Source organism: Channa argus, unplaced genomic scaffold (genome assembly GCF_033026475.1).
Source record: "Channa argus isolate prfri unplaced genomic scaffold, Channa argus male v1.0 Contig169, whole genome shotgun sequence".
Classification (NCBI taxonomy): Eukaryota; Metazoa; Chordata; class Actinopteri; order Anabantiformes; family Channidae; genus Channa; species Channa argus.
Window position 1 is genome coordinate 1 of NW_027125388.1, and position 24,145 is coordinate 24,145.

General features: G+C 42.6%; 10 non-coding genes across 10 annotated transcripts; 8 read left to right on the forward strand and 2 right to left on the reverse strand.

The window, feature by feature from the left end:
* The first annotated feature begins 5,295 nt into the window (after positions 1 to 5,295).
* trnav-aac (transfer RNA valine (anticodon AAC)) lies at positions 5,296 to 5,368 on the forward strand. The gene has a single exon. It is a non-coding gene; the product is annotated as a tRNA-Val (tRNA).
* A 222-nt stretch (positions 5,369 to 5,590) lies between these two features.
* trnav-cac (transfer RNA valine (anticodon CAC)) lies at positions 5,591 to 5,663 on the forward strand. Its single transcript has one exon. It is a non-coding gene; the product is annotated as a tRNA-Val (tRNA).
* Positions 5,664 to 6,712: 1,049 nt separating this feature from the next.
* On the forward strand, positions 6,713 to 6,785 carry trnav-aac (transfer RNA valine (anticodon AAC)). The gene has a single exon. It is a non-coding gene; the product is annotated as a tRNA-Val (tRNA).
* Positions 6,786 to 6,999: 214 nt separating this feature from the next.
* Positions 7,000 to 7,072, forward strand: trnav-cac (transfer RNA valine (anticodon CAC)). Its single transcript has one exon. It is a non-coding gene; the product is annotated as a tRNA-Val (tRNA).
* A 4,801-nt stretch (positions 7,073 to 11,873) lies between these two features.
* On the forward strand, positions 11,874 to 11,946 carry trnav-aac (transfer RNA valine (anticodon AAC)). The gene has a single exon. It is a non-coding gene; the product is annotated as a tRNA-Val (tRNA).
* A 222-nt stretch (positions 11,947 to 12,168) lies between these two features.
* Positions 12,169 to 12,241, forward strand: trnav-cac (transfer RNA valine (anticodon CAC)). Its single transcript has one exon. It is a non-coding gene; the product is annotated as a tRNA-Val (tRNA).
* Positions 12,242 to 14,293: 2,052 nt separating this feature from the next.
* trnav-aac (transfer RNA valine (anticodon AAC)) lies at positions 14,294 to 14,366 on the forward strand. The gene has a single exon. It is a non-coding gene; the product is annotated as a tRNA-Val (tRNA).
* Positions 14,367 to 14,588: 222 nt separating this feature from the next.
* Positions 14,589 to 14,661, forward strand: trnav-cac (transfer RNA valine (anticodon CAC)). Its single transcript has one exon. It is a non-coding gene; the product is annotated as a tRNA-Val (tRNA).
* Positions 14,662 to 21,024: 6,363 nt separating this feature from the next.
* trnaf-gaa (transfer RNA phenylalanine (anticodon GAA)) lies at positions 21,025 to 21,097 on the reverse strand. Its single transcript has one exon. It is a non-coding gene; the product is annotated as a tRNA-Phe (tRNA).
* A 111-nt stretch (positions 21,098 to 21,208) lies between these two features.
* trnad-guc (transfer RNA aspartic acid (anticodon GUC)) lies at positions 21,209 to 21,280 on the reverse strand. Its single transcript has one exon. It is a non-coding gene; the product is annotated as a tRNA-Asp (tRNA).
* Between the last annotated feature and the right edge of the window lie 2,865 nt (positions 21,281 to 24,145).

Below are 24,145 nucleotides of genomic sequence, written 5' to 3' on the forward strand. Positions count from 1 at the left end.
GATTACTGGCTAAAGTTGCAATAGTCGTCGTTCAATTTCAGTTTTGACTATCTGTTGAGGAGTCAATTCAATTCAATTCAATTCAACTTTATTTATATAGCGCCAATTCACAACAAAGTCATCTCAGGGCACTTTACAGAATAAAGTCAAGATTATAAAGATATATAAAGAGAACCCAACAATTCCCCCTGGAGCAAGCCATAGGCAACAGTGGAGAGGAAAAACTCCCTTTAACGGAAGAAACCTCCAGCAGAACCAGGCTCAGGGTGGACGGCCATCTGCCTCGACCGGTTGGGGTGAGTGGAAAGGCGAGAGAGAAAAGAACAGAGCAACAAAAAGCAACAACAAAACATCGGGCAGATTGGTAGGACCAGTAGCTGCACGCTGGAAGACACACAGCTTCAAAGCCGGGGGACACCTGCAGAAAGGGACAGAGAGAGGGGGACAGAGGAAGACAAAGACAACTACGGGAGAGAGCACACAGAGTTAATGACATACAGTGGTGAGAATTGCGGGGTGAGAGGAGAGGAGAGATGGTCAAGAGGAGGAAAGGAGCTCAGTGCATTGGGGGGTGGGTCCCCCAGCAGTCTAAGCCTATGGCAGCATAACTATAACTAACTATATGCTTTATTAAAGAGGAAGGTTTTAAGCTTAGACTTAAAAGTAGAGAGGGTGTCTGCTTCCCGAATCTGAACTGGGAGCTGGTTCCACAAGAGAGGAGCTTGATAGCTAAAGGCTCTACCTCCCATTCTACTTTTGGAAATTCTGGGAACCACAAGTAGGCCTGCATTCTGAGAGCGAAGTGGTCTACTGGGATGATATGGTGCTATGAGGTCTTCTATATATGATGGAGCCTGACCATTCAGAGCTTTATATGTAAGAAGCAGGGTTTTAAATTCTATTCTAAATTTAATAGGAAGCCAATGGAGAGAAGCTAGTGAAGGTGAAATATGATCTCTCTTGCTAGTTCCAGTCAGCACTCTTGCTGCAGCATTTTGGATTAATTGCAGGCTCTTTAGGGAGTTACTGGGGCATCCTGAAAGTAGGGAATTACAGTAGTCCAACCTAGAAGTAACAAATGCATGGACCAGTTTTTCGGCATCACTTTGAGACAGTATGCTCCTAATTTTGGCAATGTTCCGTAGGTGGAAGAAGGCTGTTCTAGAGATTTGTTTTATATGTGACTTAAAGGACAGATCCTGATCAAAAATAACTCCAAGGTTCCTTGCAGTAGTACTGGAGGCCAGACTTATGCCATCTAGGGTAACAATATGGTTGGACATCATATCTCTGATATTTTTGGGCCCAAATACTATGACTTCAGTTTTGTCTGAGTTTAAAAGTAAAAAATTGTGGGACATCCAGGCCTTGATGTCTTGTAGGCATGCTTGAAGCTTTATTAACTGATTATTTTCATCTGGTTCCATAGATAAATATAGCTGGGTATCATCAGCATAACAGTGGAAATTTATGGAGTGTTTTCTAATAATGTTGCCTAAAGGAGACATATATAAAGTAAAAAGTATTGGTCCTAACACAGAGCCTTGTGGAACTCCATAGCTAACCTTTGTGTGCATGGAGGATTCATCATTAACATGAACAAATTGAAATCTATCAGACAGATAGGATTTAAACCAACCTAGTGCAGTTCCTGTAATTCCAATTTCATGTTCCAGTCTCTGTAATAAAATGTTATGATCAATGGTATCAAATGCGGCACTAAGATCTAACAGAACAAGTATAGAGATGAGTCCATTATCTGAGGCCATGAGAAGATCGTTGGTGACTTTTACCAGTGCTGTTTCTGTACTATGATGAACTCTAAATCCTGACTGAAACTCTTCATACAAATTATTCCTATGAAGGTGATCACATAATTGTTTTGCGACTACTTTTTCAATTATTTTAGAAATAAAGGGGAGATTAGATATTGGTCTGTAATTGGCTAAAACACCTGGGTCAAGACAGGGTTTTTTAAGTAATGGTTTAATTACAGCTACCTTATAGGCCTGTGGTACATAGCCTGTTTCTAAAGATAGATTGATGATATCTAATATGAACGTATCTATTAAGGGTAAAGCTTCCTTGAGCAGCTTAGTTGGAATAGGGTCTAGCAGACAGGTTGTTGGTTTAGATGAGGTAATAATTGAAGTTAGCTCAGAGAGATCTATGGGTAAAAAGCAGTCTAACAGGGAGTGGGGCCTTATCCATGATTCTAGCACTGCTGTACATGAAGATCTATCTGTAATTTTTGGGGGGAGGATCTGGTGAATACTTTCTCTAATAGCTACAATTTTATTCATAAAGAAGGTCATGAAGTCATTGCTGCTCAAAGTTAAGGGAATAGTAGGCTCAACAGAACTATGGCTCTTAGTCAGCCTGGCTACAGTGCTGAACAGAAACCGGGGGTTGTTCTTGTTTTCTTCTATTAATGATGAATAATATGCTGTTCTGGCATCACTGAGAGCTTTTTTGTACGTTTTTAAACTATTTTTCCAGGCTAAATGAGATTCTTCTAACTTTCTGGAACGCCACTTCCTTTCTAACTTTCGTGTTTCCTGTTTTAAGTTGCGTGTTTGTGAACTATACCATGGAGATCGCCTCTGCTGATTTACTGCCTTCTTTTTTAGAGGGGCAACACTATCGAGTATTGTACGTAGTGAGGCTGCAGAATTGTCAACAAGATAATCTACTTGTGCAGGAGTAACATTAAGGAGACTACTTCCCATTGTATTAACATATGGTGAAGCAAATGATGAAGAAATAATTTCTTTAAATTTGTTGACAGCTTTTTCACTTAAGCATCTGCTATAGTGGAATTTTTCCCTAACTGCTATATAGTCCGTTATTGTAAATTCAAATGTTATTAAAAAATGGTCAGACAGAAGAGAGTTGTGAGGACATATTGTTAAATTATCCGTTTCAATTCCATACGTAAGGACAAGGTCTAACGTGTGACTAAAACAGTGAGTGGGTTTATTTACATTTTGGGAAAAACCAATTGAATCTAATAATGAATTAAACGCAGTGCTCAGGCAGTTACTGTCAGCATCTACATGAATGTTAAAGTCACCCACTATAATGACTTTATCTGTACTAAGCACTAAATCAGCTAGAAAATCAGAAAATTCAATCAAAAACTCTGAATAAGGGACTGGAGGACGGTACACGATAACAAATAATAGTGGTTTTTGAGTTTTCCAGTTTGGGTGTGAAAGGCTAAGAGTAAGGCTCTCAAATGAGTTATAACTATGTTTAGGTCTAGGGTTTATTGATAAGCTACAATGGAAGATTGCTGCAACTCCTCCACCTCGGCCTGTGCTTCTAGGAACATGATAATTAATATGACTTGGGGGGGTTGACTCATTTAGACTGACATATTCTTCCTGCTGCAACCAAGTTTCAGTGAGACAAAATAAATCGAATTGATGATCGCTTATTAAGTCATTTACTAACAGAGATTTAGAAGAGAGAGATCTGATATTTAATAATCCACATTTAATAGTTTTGGGGTTTTGTTCTGTAAGAGGAGTAGTTTTAACTTTTATTAGGTTATTATGATTAACTCCTCTTGTTGTCATATTTACTTTATGTAATTTAGGTCGGGGAACAGACACAGTCTCTATAGGTATGTGGGAGTTGTGGGGGGGTGACGGTTGTAAGGACACTGCAGAGAGGCGTGTAGGACTGGATCTCTGCATCCTAGGCTCAACTCTGGATTGTCATACTTTTGGTTGTTTAATAAAACCAGCCATATTTCTGGATAAGAAAGCTGCACCATCTAAAGTAGGATGGATGCCATCTCTCCTAATCAGCCTAGGTTTTCCCCAAAAACGTTTCCAATTGTCTATGTAGCCCACATCGTTTGCTGGACACCACCTAGACAGCCAGCGGTTGAATGACGACATGCGGGTGTACATGTCGTCACTGGTCAGATTTGGCAGGGGACCAGAGAAAATTACGGAGTCCGACATTGTTTTTGCAAAGTTACACACCGATTCAACATTCATTTTAGTGACCTCCGATTTACGTAATCGGGCGTCATTAACTCCCACGTGAATAATAATATTACTGTATTTACGTTTATCCTTAGCCAGGAGTTTCAAACATGATTCAACGTCGCCCGCTCTGGCCCCAGGAAGACATTTGACTACGGCCGCTGGAGTCTCTAACTTCACGTTTCTGACTATGGAGCTGCCAATTACCAGAGTTGGTTTCTCAGCGGGTGTGTCGCTGAGTGGGGAAAATCGATTAGAAACATGAACCGACTGGTGGTGAACCTCGGGCGTCTGTTTAGCATTAGATCTCTTACGAACCGTCACCCAGCCGGACTGGCTTCCCGGCTGCTCGGGAACTGCCGGGGGACAGCTAGCAGGGGCTACGCTAGGTCGGCCCGCACCAGCTACCGGGGCCTGACTAGCGGAGTTGTTTTCCATGGTGCGGAGCCGTGCTTCCAATTCCGTGAGCCTCGCCTCCAAAGCTGCAAAAACCTTACACTTGTTACATATACCATTATCACTAAAGGAGGCAGAGGAAAAACTGAACATGAGACACACCGAGCAAGTAAGAGAAGGAGAGACAGAGGGAGACAGAGAAGCCATTGCTAATGTTTAACTGCTAAGCTAGCGAAGCTAATATAAGTGAAATGTGGAATTTGTAAACTTTAGCTGGTTATGTTTTGCAAAAGCAGGTGCTTGTGCAATACAAGCGTATGTTACGACTAAGTATTAATTCTTGTGTGAAGAAATCACTTATTTAAGTAAAAATAACAGCTACAATTAATCAGTAAACAGTCTTTCGGTAGAAACCCAAGAGTGTGCAGAAACAGGAAGTGACGCAATACGCTTACCGCAAATCTGGAACCCCCGCAAATCTGGAACCCTTTCCTGCATTGCATTCCCTATTCTTGGTGCACGCGATATGGCAAACAGCATGTCGAAAAAGGGTTATGCGAGACTACTGAAGAAAGTTAAGAACCAATTTCTAAACAGCCTTAGTTTGGACAAGCCGACCACATACTATTAATCGAAATAGAGAATTTCTCCCATGATAAATAGCTGCACTTGCAGCAGCAGCCCTAGGATGTCAATTACAAGAGCTTCAATCTCCTCTCCACACTGCACTGGCATAGCGTTGGACCGATCAGCCTCTACATATGAGCATGGTCCCCATTAAGCTGAGAAAGTACCTATTGTGCACTAGGAGGTTTGAAAACCTCTTAGAGTCGACCTTGCATGATGATGTGTCGCTTTGTGGTTAGATGCTACCCTCTGGAATTGACACCCTACGTGGCCAGTTTCTGTAGTGTAGTGGTTATCACATTCGCCTAACACGAGAAAGGTCCCTGGTTCGAAACCAGGCAGAAACATGGTTGCTGTCTATTATTATCTGCACACTCAGCCTGGTTGGAGTGTCTTGTAAAAGGGGTTGTCTCAGTTCTAACAATGAGAAAGGCAACACTTTTGGTTTTAGTACTACAAAGTTCCATAAAGATCTTCTCATCCCAAAGCCCCTTAAGAGTAATCTTCCGCGACTGTTTCATTCACTTTGCTGGGAAGCTGCTCTCTGAAGAAGTTTGTCAAAGTGGCCGGTTTCTGTGGTGTAGCGGTTATCATGTTTGCCTCACACGCGAAAGGTCGCTGGTTCGAAACCAGGCAGAAACACTCTTGTTGTTATTTTAAGATGACATGCACACTCAAGCTGTGTCAGTGGGTTGACTAAGTTCTTACGACTGATTGCTCAGTAAAACAACCTGAAATCACAGAATGGCACAAATAGACAAAAGAGACAAAAAAACAAAAGATTACGCCAGGGTAGTCGCTGAATAAAGGCTGTGTGTCTTTGACAGAGCGGACGATTAAGTCAAGTCAAGTCAAGTGGCTTTTATTGTCATTTCTATTATACACAGTGGTACACAGTACACAGTAGAAACGAGATAACGTTCCTCTAGAACCAAGGTGCTACAAAACAACACAAGCTATGTAAAGTGCATCGAGTTCAACCTAGTGCAAACAGTGCAGATGAAAAACAATAATGACAGACAGTGTAGATGGACAACACAAAATAACACAGGACAGGACACAAAACCTAAGACAGTGCCGACCAGTAAACCTATTGTATACTATTTTACAGTACAGTACAGTCAAGTGTGCCAAAGGTGCAAAAAAAGCAGCATGTAAACAGTATACTGCATTTGAATGTCCGGCATGTATAAAGTGCAATTGCAGTGGAATGATTACTGGCTAAAGTTGCAATAGTCGTCGTTCAATTTCAGTGTTGACTATCTGTTGAGGAGTCCCTTTCCTGCATTGCATGCCATATTCTTGGTGCACGCGATATGGCAAACAGCATGTCGAAAAAGGGTTATGCGAGACTACTGAAGAAAGTTAAGAACCAATTTCTAAAAAGCCTTAGTTTGGACAAGCCGACCACATACTATTAATCGAAATTGAGACTTTCTCCCATGATAAATAGCTGCGCTTGCAGAAGCAGCCCTAGGATGTCAATTACAAGAGCTTCAATCTCCTCTCCACACTGCACTGGCATAGCGTTGGACCGATCAGCCTCTACATATGAGCATGGTCCCCATTAAGCTGAGAAAGTACCTATTGTGCACTAGGAGGTTTGAAAGCCCCTTAGAGTCGACCTTGCATGATGATGTGTCGCTTTGTGTTTAGATGCTACCCTCTGGAATTGACACACTACGTGGCCAGTTTCTGTAGTGTAGTGGTTATCACATTCGCCTAACAAGCGAAAGGTCCCTGGTTCAAAACCAGGCAGAAACACTGTTGCTGTCAGTGCACAGTCAGCCTGGTTGGAGTGTCTTGTAAAAGGGGTTGTCTCAGTTCTAACAATGCGAAAGGAAACACTTTTGGTTTTAGTACTACAAAGGTCCATAAAGATCTTGTCATCCCAAAGCCCCTTAGAAGTAATCTTCCGAGACTGTTTTATTCACTTTGCTGGGAAGCTACGCTCTGAAGAAGTTTGTGAAAGTGGCCGGTTTCTGTGGTGTAGCGGTTATCACGTTCGCCTCACACGCGAAAGGTCCCTGGTTCGAAACCAGGCAGAAACACTATTGTTGTTATTTTAAGATGACATGCACACTCAAGCTGTGTCAGTGGGTTGACTAAGTTCTTACGAATGCTTGCTCAGTATAACAACCTGAAATCACAGAATGGCACAAATAGACAAAAGAGACAAAAAAACAAAAGATTACGCCAGGGTAGTCGCTGAATAAAGGCTGTGTGTCTTTGACAGAGCGGACGATTAAGTCAAGTCAAGTCAAGTCAAGTCAAGTGGCTTTTATTGTCATTTCTACTATACACAGTGGTACACAGTACACAGTAGAAACGAGATAACGTTCCTCCAGAACCAAGGTGCTACAAAACAACACAAACTATGTCAAGTGCATCGAGTTCAACCTAGTGTAAACAGTGCAGATGAAAAACAGTACAGACAGACAGTGTAGACGGACAACACAAAATAACACAGGACAGGACAAAAAACCTAAGATAGTGCCGACCAGTAAACTTATTGTATACTATTTTACAGTACAGTACAGTCAAGTGTGCCAAAGGTACAAAAAAAGCAGCATGTAAACAGTATAGTGCATTTGAATGTCCGGCATGTATAAAGTGCAATTGCAGTGGAATGATTACTGGCTAAAGTTGCAATAGTCGTCGTTCAATTTCAGTTTTGACTATCTGTTGAGGAGTCCCTTTCCTGCATTGCATTCCCTATTCTTGGTGCACGCGATATGGCAAACAGCATGTCGAAAAAGGGTTATGCGAGACTACTGAAGAAAGTTAAGAACCAATTTCTAAACAGCCTTAGTTTGGACAAGCCGACCACATACTATTAATCGAAATAGAGAATTTCTCCCATGATAAATAGCTGCACTTGCAGCAGCAGCCCTAGGATGTAAATTACAAGAGCTTCAATCTCCTCTCCACACTGCACTGGCATAGCGTTGGACCGATCAGCCTCTACATATGAGCATGGTCCCCATTAAGCTGAGAAAGTACCTATTTTGCACTAGGAGGTTTGAAAGCCCTTTAGAGTCGACCTTGCATGATGATGTGTCGCTTTGTGGTTAGATGCTACCCTCTGAAACCTAGGCTGATTAGGAGAGATGGCATCCATCCTACTTTAGATGGTGCAGCTTTCTTATCCAGAAATATGGCTGGTTTTATTAGACAACCAAAAGTATGACAATCCAGAGTTGAGCCTAGGATGCAGAGATCCAGTCCTACACGCCTCTCTGCAGTGTCCTTACAACCGTCACCCCCCCACAACTCCCACATACCTATAGAGACTGTCTGTTCCCCGACCTAAATTACATAAAGTAAATATGACAACAAGAGGAGTTAATCATAATAACCTAATAAAAGTTAAGACTACTCCTCCTACAGAACAAAACCCCAAAACTATTAAATGTGGATTATTAAATATCAGATCTCTCTCTTCTAAATCTCTGTTAGTAAATGACTTAATAAGCGATCATCAATTTGATTTATTTTGTCTCACTGAAACTTGGTTGCAGCAGGAAGAATATGTCAGTTTAAATGAGTCAACCCCCCCAAGTCACATTAATTACCATGTTCCTAGAAGCACAGGCCGAGGTGGAGGAGTTGCAGCAATCTTCCATTGTAGCTTATCAATAAACCCTAGACCTAAACATAGTTATAACTCATTTGAGAGCCTTACTCTTAGCCTTTCACACCCAAACTGGAAAACTCAAAAACCACTATTATTTGTTATCGTGTACCGTCCTCCAGTCCCTTATTCAGAGTTTTTGATTGAATTTTCTGATTTTCTATCTGATTTAGTGCTTAGTACAGATAAAGTCATTATAGTGGGTGACTTTAACATTCATGTAGATGCTGACAGTAACTGCCTGAGCACTGCGTTTAATTCATTATTAGATTCAATTGGTTTTTCCCAAAATGTAAATAAACCCACTCACTGTTTTAGTCACACGTTAGACCTTGTCCTTACGTATGGAATTGAAACGAATAATTTAACAATATTTCCTCACAACTCTCTTCTGTCTGACCATTTTTTAATAACATTTGAATTTACAATAACGGACTATATAGCAGTTAGGGAAAAATTCCACTATAGCAGATGCTTAAGTGAAAAAGCTGTCAACAAATTTAAAGAAATTATTTCTTCATCATTTGCTTCACCATATGTTAATACAATGGGAAGTAGTCTCCTTAATGTTACTCCTGCACAAGTAGATTATCTTGTTGACAATTCTGCAGCCTCACTACGTACAATACTCGATAGTGTTGCCCCTCTAAAAAAGAAGGCAGTAAATCAGCAGAGGCGATCTCCATGGTATAGTTCACAAACACGCAACTTAAAACAGGAAACACGAAAGTTAGAAAGGAAGTGGTGTTCCAGAAAGTTAGAAGAATCTCATTTAGCCTGGAAAAATAGTTTAAAAACGTACAAAAAAGCTCTCAGTGATGCCAGAACAGCATATTATTCATCATTAATAGAAGAAAACAGGAACAACCCCCGGTTTCTGTTCAGCACTGTAGCCAGGCTGACTAAGAGCCATAGTTCTGTTGAGCCTACTATTCCCTTAACTTTGAGCAGCAATGACTTCATGACCTTCTTTATGAATAAAATTGTAGCTATTAGAGAAAGTATTCACCAGATCCTTCCCCCAAAAATTACAGATAGATCTTCATGTACAGCAGTGCTAGAATCATGGATAAGGCCCCACTCCCTGTTAGACTGCTTTTTACCCATAGATCTCTCTGAGCTAACTTCAATTATTACCTCATCTAAACCAACAACCTGTCTGCTAGACCCTATTCCAACTAAGCTGCTCAAGGAAGCTTTACCCTTAATAGATACGTTCATATTAGATATCATCAATCTATATTTAGAAACAGGCTACGTACCACAGGCCTATAAGGTAGCTGTAATTAAACCATTACTTAAAAAACCCTGTCTTGACCCAGGTGTTTTAGCCAATTACAGACCAATATCTAATCTCCCCTTTATTTCTAAAATAATTGAAAAAGTAGTCGCAAAACAATTATGTGATCACCTTCATAGGAATAATTTGTATGAAGAGTTTCAGTCAGGATTTAGAGTTCATCATAGTACAGAAACAGCACTGGTAAAAGTCACCAACGATCTTCTCATGGCCTCAGATAATGGACTCATCTCTATACTTGTTCTGTTAGATCTTAGTGCCGCATTTGATACCATTGATCATAACATTTTATTACAGAGACTGGAACATGAAATTGGAATTACAGGAACTGCACTAGGTTGGTTTAAATCCTATCTGTCTGATAGATTTCAATTTGTTCATGTTAATGATGAATCCTCCATGCACACAAAGGTTAGCTATGGAGTTCCACAAGGCTCTGTGTTAGGACCAATACTTTTTACTTTATATATGTCTCCTTTAGGCAACATTATTAGAAAACACTCCATAAATTTCCACTGTTATGCTGATGATACCCAGCTATATTTATCTATGGAACCAGATGAAAATAATCAGTTAATAAAGCTTCAAGCATGCCTACAAGACATAAAGGCCTGGATGTCCCACAATTTTTTACTTTTAAACTCAGACAAAACTGAAGTCATAGTATTTGGGCCCAAAAATATCAGAGATATGATGTCCAACCATATTGTTACCCTAGATGGCATAAGTCTGGCCTCCAGTACTACTGCAAGGAACCTTGGAGTTATTTTTGATCAGGATCTGTCCTTTAAGTCACATATAAAACAAATCTCTAGAACAGCCTTCTTCCACCTACGGAACATTGCCAAAATTAGGAGCATACTGTCTCAAAGTGATGCCGAAAAACTGGTGCATGCATTTGTTACTTCTGTAATTCCCTACTTTCAGGATGCCCCAGTAACTCCCTAAAGAGCCTGCAATTAATCCAAAATGCTGCAGCAAGAGTGCTGACTGGAACTAGCAAGAGAGATCATATTTCACCTTCACTAGCTTCTCTCCATTGGCTTCCCATTAAATTTAGAATAGAATTTAAAACCCTGCTTCTTACATATAAAGCTCTGAATGGTCAGGCTCCATCATATATAGAAGACCTCATAGCACCATATCATCCCAGTAGACCACTTCGCTCTCAGAATGCAGGCCTACTTGTGGTTCCCAGAATTTCCAAAAGTAGAATGGGAGGTAGAGCCTTTAGCTATCAAGCTCCTCTCTTGTGGAACCAGCTCCCAGTTCAGATTCGGGAAGCAGACACCCTCTCTACTTTTAAGTCTAAGCTTAAAACCTTCCTCTTTAATAAAGCATATAGTTAGTTATAGTTATGCTGCCATAGGCTTAGACTGCTGGGGGACCCACCCCCCAATGCACTGAGCTCCTTTCCTCCTCTTGACCATCTCTCCTCTCCTCTCACCCCGCAATTCTCACCACTGTATGTCATTAACTCTGTGTGTTCTCTCCCGTAGTTGTCTTTGTCCTCCTCTGTCCCCCTCTCTCTGTCCCTTCCTGCAGGTGTCCCCCGGCTTTGAAGCTGTGTGTCTTCCAGCGTGCAGCTACTGGTCCTACCAATCTGCCCGATGTTTTGTTGTTGCTTTTTGTTGCTCTGTTCTTTTCTCTCTCCCCTTTCCACTCACCCCAACCGGTCGAGGCAGATGGCCGTCCACCCTGAGCCTGGTTCTGCTGGAGGTTTCTTCCGTTAAAGGGAGTTTTTCCTCTCCACTGTTGCCTATGGCTTGCTCCAGGGGGAATTGTTGGGTTCTCTTTATATATCTTTAAAATCTTGACTTTATTCTGTAAAGTGCCCTGAGATGACTTTGTTGTGAATTGGCGCTATATAAATAAAGTTGAATTGAAATTGAATTGAAAGTGACACCCTACGTGGCCAGTTTCTGTAGTGTAGTGGTTATCACATTTGCCTAACACGCGGAAGGTCCCTGGTTCGAAACCAGGCAGAAACACTGTTGCTGTCCATTATTATCTGCACAGTCAGCCTGGTTGGAGTGTCTTGTAAAAGGGGTTGTCTCAGTTCTAACAATGAGAAAGGCAACACTTTTAGTTTTAGTACTACAAAGTTCCATAAAGATCTTCTCATCCCAAAGCCCCTTAGGAGTAATCTTCCGCGACTGTTTTATTCACTTTGCTGGGAAGCTACGCTTTGAAGAAGTTTGTCAAAGTGGCCGGTTTCTGTGGTGTAGCGGTTATCACGTTCGCCTCACACGCGAAAGGTCACTGGTTCGAGACCAGGCAGAAACACTATTGTTGTTATTTTAAGATGACATGCACACTCAAGCTGTGTCAGTGGGTTGACTAAGTTCTTACGAATGCTTGCTCAGTAAAACAACCTGAAATCACAGAATGGCACAAATAGACAAAAGAGACAAAAAAACAAAAGATTACGCCAGGGTAGTCGCTGAATAAAGGCTCTGTGTCTTTGACAGAGCGGACGATTAAGTCAAGTCAAGTGGCTTTTATTGTCATTTCTACTATACACAGTGGTACACAGTACACAGTAGAAACGAGATAACGTTCCTCCAGAACCAAGGTGCTACAAAACAACACAAACTATGTAAAGTGCATCGAGTTCAACCTAGTGTAAACAGTGCAGATGAAAAACAGTACAGACAGACAGTGTAGATGGACAACACAAAATAACAAAGGACAGGACAAAAAACCTAAGATAGTGCCGACCGGTAAACCTATTGTATACTATTTTACAGTACAGTACAGTCAAGTGTGCCAAAGGTACAAAAAAAGCAGCATGTAAACAGTATAGTGCATTTGAATGTCCGGCATGTATACAGTGCAATTGCAGTGGAATGATTACTGGCTAAAGTTGCAATAGTCGTCATTCAATTTCAGTTTTGACTATCTGTTGAGAAGTCCCTTTCCTGCATTGCATTCCCTATTCTTGGTGCACGCGATATGGCAAACAGCATGTCGAAAAAGGGTTATGCGAGACTACTGAAGAAAGTTAAGAACCAATTTCTAAACAGCCTTAGTTTGGACAAGCCGACCACATACTATTAATTAAAATAGAGAATTTCTCCCATGATATATAGCTGCACTTGCAGCAGCAGCCCTAGGATGTCAATTACAAGAGCTTCAATCTCCTCTCCACACTGCACTGGCATAGCGTTGGACCGATCAGCCTCTACATATGAGCATGGTCCCCATTAAGCTGAGAAAGTACCTATTGTGCACTAGGAGGTTTGAAAGCCCCTTAGAGTCGACCTTGCATGATGATGTGTCGCTTTGTGGTTAGATGCTACCCTCTGAAAGTGACACTCTACGTGGCCAGTTTCTGTAGTGTAGTGGTTATCACATTCGCCTAACACGCGGAAGGTCGCGGAAATCACAGAATGGCACAAATAGACAAAAGAAACAAAAAAACAAAAGATTACGCCAGGGTAGTCGCTGAATAAAGGCTCTGTGTCTTTGACAGAGCGGACGATTAAGTCAAGTCAAGTCAAGTGGCTTTTATTGTCATTTCTACTATACACAGTGGTACACAGTACACAGTAGAAACGAGATAACGTTCCTCCAGAACCAAGGTGCTACAAAACAACACAAACTATGTAAAGTGCATCGAGTTCAACCTAGTGTAAACAGTGCAGATGAAAAACAGTACAGACAGACAGTGTAGATGGACAACACAAAATAACAAAGGACAGGACAAAAAACCTAAGATAGTGCCGACCAGTAAGCCTATTGTATATTATTTTACAGTACAGTACAGTCAAGTGTGCCAAAGGTACAAAAAAAGCAGCATGTAAACAGTATAGTGCATTTGAATGTCCGGCATGTATACAGTGCAATTGCAGTGGAATGATTACTGGCTAAAGTTGCAATAGTCGTCATTCAATTTCAGTTTTGACTTTTTGTTGAGGAGTCCCTTTCCTGCATTGCATTCCCTATTCTTGGTGCACGCGATATGGCAAACAGCATGTCGAAAAAGGGTTATGCGAGACTACTGAAGAAAGTTAAGAACCAATTTCTAAACAGCCTTAGTTTGGACAAGCCGACCACATACTATTAATAAAATAGAGAATTTCTCCCATGATAAATAGCTGCACGTGCAGCAGCAGCCCTAGGATGTCAATTACAAGTGCTTCAATCTCCTCTCCACACTGCACTGGCATAGCGTTGGACCGATCAGCCTCTACATATGAGCATGGTCCCCATTAAGCTGAGAAAGTACCTATTGTGCACTAGGAGGTTTGAAAGCCCCTTAGAGTCGATCTTGCATGATGATGTGTCGCTTTGTGGTTAGATGCTACCCTCTGAAAGTGACACCCTACGTGGCCAGTTTCTGTAGTGTAGTGGTTATCACATTCGCCTAACACGCGGAAGGTCCCTGGTTCGAAACCAGGCAGAAGCACTGTTGCTGTCCATTATTATCTGCACAGTCAGCCTGGTTGGAGTGTCTTGTAAAAGGGGTTGTCTCAGTTCTAACAATGAGAAAGGCACCACTTTTGGTTTTAGTACTACAAAGTTCCATAAAGATCTTCTCATCCCAAAGCCCGTTAGGAGTAATCTTCCGCGACTGTTTTATTCACTTTGCTAGGAAAGTACGCTCTGAAGAAGTTTGTCAAAGTGGCCGGTTTCTGTGGTGTAGCGGTTATCACGTTCGCCTCACACGCGAAAGGTCCCTGGTTCGAAACCAGGCAGAAACACTATTGTTGTTATTTTAAGATGACATGCACACTCAAGCTGTGTCAGTGGGTTGACTAAGTTCTTACGAATGCTTGCTCAGTAAAACAACCTGAAATCACAGAATGGCACAAACAGAGACTACCTTCCGAACCGACTTAAGTACAAAAACAAAAGATTACGCCAGGGTAGTCGCTTAATAAAGGCTTTGTGTCTTTGACAGAGCGGACGATTAGGTCAAGTCAAGTCAAGTCAAGTGGCTTTTATTGTCATTTCTACTATACACATTGGTACACAGTACACAGTAGAAACGAGATAACGTTCCTCCAGAACCAAGGTGCTACAAAACAACACAAACTATGTAAAGTTCATCGAGTTCAACCTAGTGTAAACAGTGCAGATGAAAAACAGTACAGACAGACAGTGTAGATGGACAACACAAAATAACACAGGACAGGACAAAAAACCTAAGATAGTGCCGACCAGTAAACCTATTGTATACTATTTTACAGTACAGTACAGTCAAGTGTGCCAAAGGTACAAAAAAAGCAGCATGTAAACAGTATAGTGCATTTGAATGTCCGGCATGTATACAGTGCAATTGCAGTGGAATGATTACTGGCTAAAGTTGCAATAGTCGTCATTCAATTTCAGTTTTGACTATCTGTTGAGGAGTCCCTTTCCTGCATTGCATTCCCTATTCTTGGTGCACGCGATATGGCAAACAGCATGTCGAAAAAGGGTTATGCGAGACTACTGAAGAAAGTTAAGAACCAATTTCTAAACAGCCTTAGTTTGGACAAAGCCACCACATACTATTAATCGAAATAGAGACTTTCTCCCATGAAAAATAGCTGCACTTGCAGCAGCAGCCCTAGGATGTCAATTACAACAGGCGGAGATACTGTCCACTATACTAACGAGGACTGGAACAGCACTGCCCCCGGCCATGACCCTGGTGTAGTTACGCCGTTCTGATGCCATTACCTTTACTCGCTCAAGGTTGGACAAAAATGAATCAATTGTCAAATTACGCCCCTACGTTCTCCGTCAATCTGCATTTGAAAAGGAACGTTACCTACGGGCCTGAATGTGAAAGCCTGCTTTTGCCTGTTAGATCTTTTGCAGTCACTCCAGAGTAGTCGCCGAAAAAAGGCTGTGTCTTTGACAGAGCGGACGATTACTGGCTAAAGTTGCAATGGTCGTCGTTCAATTTCAGTTTTGAGTATCTGTTGACTACAATTGCGCGCCCTCTTCTTGTTGGACGCGATATGGCAAACAGCATGTGCAAATTGGTCAAAGAAATCAAAAAGGGTTTTGCGAGACTACAGAAGATTGTTAAGAACCAATTTCTAAACAGCCTTTGTTTCTCCCATGAAAAACAGCTGCACTGAAGAAGCAGCCCTAGGATGTCAATTACCACAGCTTCAATCCCCTCTCCACGCTACACTGGCTTAGCATTGGACCGATCAGCCTCCACATATGAGCATGGTCCCCATTAAGCTGAGAAAGTACCTATTGTGCACTAGGATTTTGGAAAGCCCCTTAGAGTCGACCTTGCACGATAATGTGTCGCTTTGTGGTTAGATGCTACCCTCTGAAAGTAATGCCCTACGTGGCTAAATTCTGTAGTGTAGTGGATATCACCTTGGCCTAACATGCATAAAGGTCCCTCGTTCGAAATCAGGCAGAAACCCTTTTGCTATCCATTATCATGTGCACAGTCAGTCTGGGTGGATTGCCTTGTAAAAGGGGTTGTCTCAGCTCTAACAATTAGAAAGGCAACACTTTTGGTTTTAGTACTACAAAGTTCGATAAAGATCCTTTCATCCCAAAACCCCTGAGGAGTAAACTTCCACGACCTTGGTATTCTTCTTGCTGGGAAGCTACGCTCTGAAGTAGCTCGTCAAAGTCGCCGATTTCTGTGGTTTAGCGGTTATCAAGTTCGCCTCACACGTGAAAGGTCCCTGGCCTGAAACCAGGCAGAAACACAATTGTTGTTATTTTAAGATGACATTCACACTCAAGCTGTGTCAGTGGGTTGACTGAGTTCTTACACATGCTTGCAATGGTCGTCGTTCAATTTCAGTTTTGAGTTACCTGTTGAGGAGTTCCTTTCCTGCAATTGCATGCCCTCTTCTTGGTGCACGCGATATGGCAAACAGCATGTGCAAATTGGTCAAAGAAATCGAAAAGGGTTATGCGAGACTACAGAAGAACGTTAAGAACCAATTTTTAAACAGCCTCACTTTGGACAAAGCCACCACATACTATTAATCGAAATAGAGACTTTCTCCCATGAAAAATAGCTGCACTTGCAGCAGCAGCCCTAGGATGTCAATTACAAAAGGCGGAGATACTGTCCACTATACTAACGAGGACTGGAACAGCACTGCCCCCGGCCATGCCCCTGGTGTAGTTACGCCGTTCTGATGCCATTACTTTTACTCGCTCAAGGTTGGACAAAAATGAATCAATTGTCAAATTACGCTCCTACGTTCTCCGTCAATCTGCATTTGAAAAGGAACGTTACCTACGGGCCTGAATGTGAAAACCTGCTTTTGCCTGTTAGATCTTTTGCAGTCACTCCAGAGTAGTCGCCGAAAAAAGGCTGTGTCTTTGACAGAGCGGACGATTACTGGCTAAAGTTGCAATGGTCGTTATTCAATTTCAGTTTTGAGTATCTGTTGACTACAATTGCGCGCCCTCTTCTTGTTGGACGCGATATGGCAAACAGCATGTGAAAATTGGTCAAAGAAATCAAAAAGGGTTTTGCGAGACTACAGAAGATTGTTAAGAACCAATTTCTAAACAGCCTTTGTTTCTCCCATGAAAAACAGCTGCACTGAAGAAGTAGCCCTAGGATGTCAATTACCACAGCTTCAATCCCCTCTCCACGCTACACTGGCTTAGCATTGGACCGATCAGCCTCCACATATGAGCATGGTCCCCATTAAGCTGAGAAAGTACCTATTGTGCACTAGGATTTTGGAAAGCCCCTTAGAGTCGACCTTGCACGATAATGTGTCGCTTTGTGGTTAGATGCTACCCTCTGAAAGTAATACCCTACGTGGCTAAATTCTGTAGTGTAGTGGATATCACCTTGGCCTAACATGCATAAAGGTCCCTCGTTCGAAATCAGGCAAAAACCCTTTTGCTATCCATTATCATGTGCACAGTCAGTCTGGGTGGATTGCCTTGTAAAAGGGGTTGTCTCAGCTCTAACAATTAGAAAGGCAACACTTTTGGTTTTAGTACTACAAAGTTCGATAAAGATCCTTTCATCCCAAAACCCCTGAGGAGTAAACTTCCACGACCGTGGTATTCTTCTTGCTGGGAAGCTACGCTCTGAAGTAGCTCGTCAAAGTCGCCGATTTCTGTGGTGTAGCGGTTATCAAGTTCGCCTCACACGTGAAAGGTCCCTGGCCTGAAACCAGGCAGAAACACAATTGTTGTTATTTAAAGATGACATTCACACTCAAGCTGTGTCAGTGGGTTGACTAATGGTCGTCGTCGTTCAATTTCAGTTTTGAGTTACCTGTTGAGGAGTTCCTTTCCTGCAATTGCATGCCCTCTTCTTGGTGCACGCGATATGGCAAACAGCATGTGCAAATTGGTCAAAGAAATCGAAAAGGGTTATGCGAGACTACAGAAGAAAGTTAAGAACCAATTTCTAAACAGCTTCCGTTTGGACAAAGCCACCACATACTATTAATCGAAATAGAGACTTTCTCCAATGAAAAATAGCTGCACGTGCAGCAGCAGCCCTAGGATGTCAATTACAACAGGCGGAGATCCTGTACACTATACTAACGAGGACTGGAACAGCACTGGCCCCGGCCATGCCCCTGGTGTAGTTACGCTGTTCTGATGCCATTACTTTTAATCGCTCAAGGTTGGACAAAAATGCATCACTTGTCAAATTACGCTCCTACGTTCTCCGTCAATCTGCATTTGAAAAGGAACGTTACCTACGGGCCTGAATGTGAAAACCTGCTTTTGCCTGTTAGATCTTTTGCAGTCACTCCAAAGTAGTCGCCGAAAAAAGGCTGTGTCTTTGACAGAGCGGACGATTACTGGCTAAAGTTGCAATGGTCGTTATTCAATTTCAGTTTTGAGTATCTGTTGACTACAATTGCGCGCCCTCTTCTTGTTGGACGCGATATGGCAAACAGCATGTGCAAATTGGTCAAAGAAATCAAAAAGGGTTTTGCGAGACTACAGAAGATTGTTAAGAACCAATTTCTAAACAGCCTTTGTTTCTCCCATGAAAAACAGCTGCACTGAAGAAGCAGCCCTAGGATGTCAATTACCACAGCTTCAATCCCCTCTCCACGCTACACTGGCTTAGCATTGGACCGATCAGCCTCCACATATGAGCATGGTCCCCATTAAGCTGAGAAAGTACCTATTGTGCACTAGGATTTTGGAAAGCCCCTTAGAGTCGACCTTGCACGATAATGTGTCGCTTTGTGGTTAGATGCTACCCTCTGAAAGTAATACCCTACGTGGCTAAATTCTGTAGTGTAGTGGATATCACCTTGGCCTAACATGCATAAAGGTCCCTCGTTCGAAATCAGGCAGAAACCCTTTTGCTATCCATTATCATGTGCACAGTCAGTCTGGGTGGATTGCCTTGTAAAAGGGGTTGTCTCAGCTCTAACAATTAGAAAGGCAACACTTTTGGTTTTAGTACTACAAAGTTCGATAAAGATCCTTTCATCCCAAAACCCCTGAGGAGTAAACTTCCACGACCGTGGTATTCTTCTTGCTGGGAAGCTACGCTCTGAAGTAGCTCGTCAAAGTCGCCGATTTCTGTGGTTTAGCGGTTATCAAGTTCGCCTCACACGTGAAAGGTCCCTGGCCTGAAACCAGGAAGAAACACAATTGTTGTTATTTTAAGATGACATTCACACTCAAGCTGTGTCAGTGGGTTGACTGAGTTCTTACACATGCTTGCAATGGTCGTCGTTCAATTTCAGTTTTGAGTTACCTGTTGAGGAGTTCCTTTCCTGCAATTGCATGCCCTCTTCTTGGTGCACGCGATATGGCAAACAGCATGTGCAAATTGGTCAAAGAAATCGAAAAGGGTTATGCGAGACTACAGAAGAACGTTAAGAACCAATTTCTAAACAGCCTCACTTTGGACAAAGCCACCACATACTATTAATCGAAATAGAGACTTTCTCCCATGAAAAATAGCTGCACTTGCAGCAGCAGCCCTAGGATGTCAATTACAAAAGGCGGAGATACTGTCCACTATACTAACGAGGACTGGAACAGCACTGCCCCCGGCCATGCCCCTGGTGTAGTTACGCCGTTCTGATGCCATTACTTTTACTCGCTCAAGGTTGGACAAAAATGAATCAATTGTCAAATTACGCTCCTACGTTCTCCGTCAATCTGCATTTGAAAAGGAACGTTACCTACGGGCCTGAATGTGAAAACCTGCTTTTGCCTGTTAGATCTTTTGCAGTCACTCCAGAGTAGTCGCCGAAAAAAGGCTGTGTCTTTGACAGAGCGGACGATTACTGGCTAAAGTTGCAATGGTCGTTATTCAATTTCAGTTTTGAGTACCTGTTGAGGAGTTCCTTTCCTGCAATTGGATGCCCTATTCTTGATGCACGCAATATGGCAAACAGCATGTGCAAAATTGGTCAAAGAAATCGAAAAGGGCAAGCAGCAAGTGCAAATTGGTCAAAGAAATCGAAAAGGGTTATTCGAGATTACAGAAGAAAGTTAAGAACCAATTTCTAAACAGCCTCAGCTTGGACAAAGCCACAACATACTATTAATTGAAATAGAGACTTTCTCCCATGAAAAATAGCTGCACTTGCAGCAGCAGCCCTAGGATGTCCATTACAACAGGCGGAGAAACTGTCCACTATACTAATGAGGACTGGAACAGCACTGGCCCCGGCCATGCCCCTGGTGTAGTTACGCTGTTCTGATGCCATTAGTTTTACTCGCACAAGGTTGGATAAAAATGCATCACTTGTCAAATTACGCCCCTACGTTCTCCGGCAATCTGCATTTGAAAAGGAACGTTACCTACGGGCCTGAATGTGAAAGCCTGCTTTTGCCTACGCTCTGAAGTAGCCCGTCAAAGTCGCCGGTATCTGTGGTGTAGCGGTTATCAAGTTCGCCTCACACGTGAAAGGTCCCTAGCCTGAAATCAGGCAGAAACACAATTGTTGTTATTTTAAGATGACATTCACACTCAAGCTGTGTCAGTGGGTTGACTAAGTTCTTCCACATGCTTGCTCCGTAAAACAACCTGAAATCACAGAATGGCACACATAGAGACTACCTTCCGAACCGTCTTAAGTACAAAAACAAAAGTTTAGGGGCCTCTTGGCATCGTAAGCCGGACAGAGGTGGTGTAATGCCGAAACCCGGGATCGAACCAGGGACCTTCAGATCTTCAGTCTAACGCTCTCCCAATTGAGCTATTTCAGCACAACAACCGATGACTTCTTCTGGCCATCATTTGCAAATGCAAGCCTCCTCAACCAAGTCAAAGACGTATTGTGGGAAATTTCAACTGTCCGGGACAAAGGCAAAAAGACTCTCCCCGTCGGGGAATCGAACCCCGGTCTTCCGCGTGACAGGCGGAGATACTGTCCACTATACTAACGAGGACTGGAAAAGCACTGCTCGTTTGCAGTCTCGCCAGAGTAGTCGCTGGACAAAGGCTGTGTGCCTTTGACTGAGCGGACCATTACTGGCTAAAGTTGCAATGGTCGTCGTTCAATTTCAGTTTTGAGTACCTGTTGAGGAGTTCCTTTCCTGCAATTGCATGCCCTCTTCTTGGTGCACGCGATATGGCAAACAGCATGTGCAAATTTGTCAAAGAAATCGAAAAGGGCAAGCAGCAAGTGCAAATTGGTCAAAGAAATCGAAAAGGGTTATGCGAGACTACAGAAGAAAGTTAAGAACCAATTTCTAAACAGCCTCAGTTTGGACAAAGCCACCACATACTATTAATCGAAATAGAGACTTTCTCCCATGAAAAATAGCTGCACTTGCAGCAGCAGCCCTAGGATGTCAATTACAACAGGCGGAGATCCTGTCCACTATACTAACGAGGACTGGAACAGCACTGCCCCCGGCCATGCACCTGGTGTAGTTACGCCGTTCTGATGCCATTACTTTTACTCACTCAAGGTTGGACAAAAATGAATCAATTGTCAAATTACGCTCCTACGTTCTCCGTCAATCTGCATTTGAAAAGGAACGTTACCTACGGGCCTGAATATGAAAGCCTGCTTTTGCCTGTTAGATCTTTTGCAGTCACTCCAGAGTAGTCGCCGAAAAAAGGCTGTGTCTTTGACAGAGCGGACGATTACTGGCTAAAGTTGCAATGGTCGTTATTCAATTTCAGTTTTGAGTATCTGTTGACTACAATTGCGCGCCCTCTTCTTGTTGGACGCGATATGGCAAACAGCATGTGCAAATTGGTCAAAGAAATCAAAAAGGGTTTTGCGAGACTACAGAAGATTGTTAAGAACCAATTTCTAAACAGCCTTTGTTTCTCTCATGAAAAACAGCTGCACTGAAGAAGCAGCCCTAGGATGTCAATTACCACAGCTTCAATCCCCTCTCCACGCTACACTGGCTTAGCATTGGACCGATCAGCCTCCACATATGAGCATGGTCCCCATTAAGCTGAGAAAGTACCTATTGTGCACTAGGATTTTGGAAAGCCCCTTAGAGTCGACCTTGCACGATAATGTGTCGCTTTGTGGTTAGATGCTACCCTCTGAAAGTAATACCCTACGTGGCTAAATTCTGTAGTGTAGTGGATATCACCTTGGCCTAACATGCATAAAGGTCCCTCGTTCGAAATCAGGCAGAAGCCCTTTTGCTATCCATTATCATGTGCACAGTCAGTCTGGGTGGATTGCCTTGTAAAAGGGGTTGTCTCAGCTCTAACAATTAGAAAGGCAACACTTTTGGTTTTAGTACTACAAAGTTCGATAAAGATCCTTTCATCCCAAAACCCCTGAGGAGTAAACTTCCACGACCGTGGTATTCTTCTTGCTGGGAAGCTACGCTCTGAAGTAGCTCGTCAAAGTCGCCGATTTCTGTGGTTTAGCGGTTATCAAGTTCGCCTCACACGTGAAAGGTCCCTGGCCTGAAACCAGGCAGAAACACAATTGTTGTTATTTTAAGATGACATTCACACTCAAGCTGTGTCAGTGGGTTGACTGAGTTCTTACACATGCTTGCAATGGTCGTCGTTCAATTTCAGTTTTGAGTTACCTGTTGAGGAGTTCCTTTCCTGCAATTGCATGCCCTCTTCTTGGTGCACGCGATATGGCAAACAGCATGTGCAAATTGGTCAAAGAAATCGAAAAGGGTTATGCGAGACTACAGAAGAACGTTAAGAACCAATTTTTAAACAGCCTCACGTTGGACAAAGCCACCACATACTATTAATCGAAATAGAGACTTTCTCCCATGAAAAATAGCTGCACTTGCAGCAGCAGCCCTAGGATGTCAATTACAAAATGCCGAGATACTGTCCACTATACTAACGAGGACTGGAACAGCACTGCCCCCGGCCATGCCCCTGGTGTAGTTACGCCGTTCTGATGCCATTACTTTTACTCGCTCAAGGTTGGACAAAAATGAATCAATTGTCAAATTACGCTCCTACGTTCTCCGTCAATCTGCATTTGAAAAGGAACGTTACCTACGGGCCTGAATGTGAAAACCTGCTTTTGCCTGTTAGATCTTTTGCAGTCACTCCAGAGTAGTCGCCGAAAAAAGGCTGTGTCTTTGACAGAGCGGACGATTACTGGCTAAAGTTGCAATGGTCGTTATTCAATTTCAGTTTTGAGTATCTGTTGACTACAATTGCGCGCCCTCTTCTTGTTGGACGCGATATGGCAAACAGCATGTGCAAATTGGTCAAAGAAATCAAAAAGGGTTTTGCGAGACTACAGAAGATTGTTATGAACCAATTTCTAAACAGCCTTTGTTTCTCCCATGAAAAACAGCTGCACTGAAGAAGCAGCCCTAGGATGTCAATTACCACAGCTTCAATCCCCTCTCCACGCTACACTGGCTTAGCATTGGACCGATCAGCCTCCACATATGAGCATGGTCCCCATTAAGCTGAGAAAGTACCTATTGTGCACTAGGATTTTGGAAAGCCCCTTAGAGTCGACCTTGCACGATAATGTGTCGCTTTGTGGTTAGATGCTACCCTCTGAAAGTAATACCCTACGTGGCTAAATTCTGTAGTGTAGTGGATATCACCTTGGCCTAACATGCATAAAGGTCCCTCGTTCGAAATCAGGCAGAAACCCTTTTGCTATCCATTATCATGTGCACAGTCAGTCTGGGTGGATTGCCTTGTAAAAGGGGTTGTCTCAGCTCTAACAATTAGAAAGGCAACACTTTTGGTTTTAGTACTACAAAGTTCGATAAAGATCCTTTCATCCCAAAACCCCTGAGGAGTAAACTTCCACGACCGTGGTATTCTTCTTGCTGGGAAGC